This window comes from Zeugodacus cucurbitae, unplaced genomic scaffold (genome assembly GCF_028554725.1).
Source record: "Zeugodacus cucurbitae isolate PBARC_wt_2022May unplaced genomic scaffold, idZeuCucr1.2 ctg00000024.1, whole genome shotgun sequence".
Classification (NCBI taxonomy): Eukaryota; Metazoa; Arthropoda; class Insecta; order Diptera; family Tephritidae; genus Zeugodacus; species Zeugodacus cucurbitae.
In genome coordinates, this window is record NW_026530835.1 from 105001 (window position 1) to 107500 (window position 2500).

The window sequence follows — 2500 nt, forward strand, 5'->3', positions numbered from 1 at the left end:
TATTAGTGACGCGCAAAAAGGAATTCAGGAGATTCCTACTGTCCCTATTTGCGAAGAGCCGAAACCACATATAAAGAGCCAAAAGGCCGAAAAAACGTATATTTGCATATAAAAAAAACTAAGTTTGGTTAAACGGCGGACATAAAAATGATTTTATTTACGTAGCCAAATGCATCGTCATCTTATTAGTGACGCGCAAAAAGGAATTCAGGAGATTCCTACTGTCCCTATTTGCGAAGAGCCGAAACCCCATATAAAGAGCCAAAACGCCGAAACCACGTATATTTGCATATAAAAAAAACTAAATTTGGTTAAACGGCGGGCATAAAAATGATTTTATTTACGTAGCCAAATGCATCGTCATCTTATTAGTGACGCGCAAAAAGGAATTCAGGAGATTCCTACTGTCCCTATTTGCGAAGAGCCGAAACCACATATAAAGAGCCAAAACGCCGAAACCACGTTCATACAAGTAAAAAAATTTCATATAAATACTAAATAATTTTCATATAGATACTAAGTTTATGAATTCATACAAGTAAATAATTTTCATATAAATACTAAATAATTTTCATATAGATACTAAGTTAATGAATTCAAACAAGTTAAAAATTTTCATATAAATACTAAATAATTTTCATATAAATACTAAGTTAATGAATTCATACAAGTTAAAAATTTTCATATAAATACTAAATAATTTTCATATAGATACTAAGTTAATGAATTCATACAAGTTAAAAATTTTCATATAAATACTAAATAATTTTCATATAGATACTAAGTTTATGAATTCATACAAGTAAATAATTTTCATATAAATACTAAATAATTTTCATATAGATACTAAGTTAATGAATTCATACAAGTTAAAAATTTTCATATAAATACTAAATAATTTTCATATAGATACTAAGTTAATGAATTCATACAAGTTAAAAATTTTCATATAAATACTAAATAATTTTCATATAGATACTAAGTTAATGAATTCATACAAGTTAAAAATTTTCATATAAATACTAAATAATTTTCATATAGATACTAAGTTAATGAATTCATACAAGTTAAAAATTTTCATATAAATACTAAATAATTTTCATATAGATACTAAGTTTATGAATTCATACAAGTTAAAAATTTTCATATAAATACTAAATAATTTTCATATAGATACTAAGTTTATGAATTCATACAAGTAAATAATTTTCATATAAATACTAAATAATTTTCATATAGATACTAAGTTAATGAATTCATACAAGTTAAAAATTTTCATATAAATACTAAATAATTTTCATATAGATACTAAGTTAATGAATTCATACAAGTTAAAAATTTTCATATAAATACTAAATAATTTTCATATAGATACTAAGTTAATGAATTCATACAAGTTAAAAATTTTCATATAAATACTAAATAATTTTCATATAGATACTAAGTTAATGAATTCATACAAGTTAAAAATTTTCATATAAATACTAAATAATTTTCATATAGATACTAAGTTTATGAATTCATACAAGTAAATAATTTTCATATAAATACTAAATAATTTTCATATAGATACTAAGTTTATGAATTCATACAAGTAAATAATTTTCATATAAGTACTAAGTGTATGAATTCATACAACTAAATAATTTTCATATAAGTACAAAAAATTTAAAAAAAAAAATAAATGTTAAGCTATTTTTGATGTTGTAATATTTCTTATAAGCATAATGCTCATAGAAAATGATATAAATTACTTGTATATATATGAATTTAAAACTTTTATATGGTTAAAAAGATTTTCTCCATACGATTTCCGGTTGGTGAGGTGTACGTGGCAGAAAACATATATGTTGTATGAAACTTCAACATTAGTACTTGTATGAAAATTTTAATACTTGTATGAAATTGCATACTTAGTACTTATATGAAAATTATTTTCATATATTTATAAAAGTATTTAAGTGTAATATATAAATGAGAGCAAAAAAATTTATTCCTGGTTTGCTACAGTTGGTTTAAATAGAAATAATTTTGTTAATAATGAAATGTTATTAATTGAGATTATTCTTCTATACCTAACATAATGTAGTCGTTTTTTTTTTTAATTTAACTTTTTTTGGGGTTTGTTCTTCTATTCACATAAAATATATGTGGGTAAAGAATAAAATTCAATAAAGTTAAATATTTATATTATTACGCTCGAATACTTTCATATCATATATGAAATAAAATGAAAAATAATTGAATTGAAATTATTAATTTCAAATCAAAAGAAAAACGTATATACTCTTAAAAAAAGATATATACACTATATGCATTGAAATAAAGTAAAATGTATAAAAAATGATATTATTTGAAAGTTTAACAAATACAAGAAGAAACATCGTCCTTACATTAATAATTATATTATATATGTATAGAGAACGAAAATTCTTTCTCACGATAAGATACACAGTCTCAAAGTCCGAATAAGACCGCAATAAATAATACAATAATATGA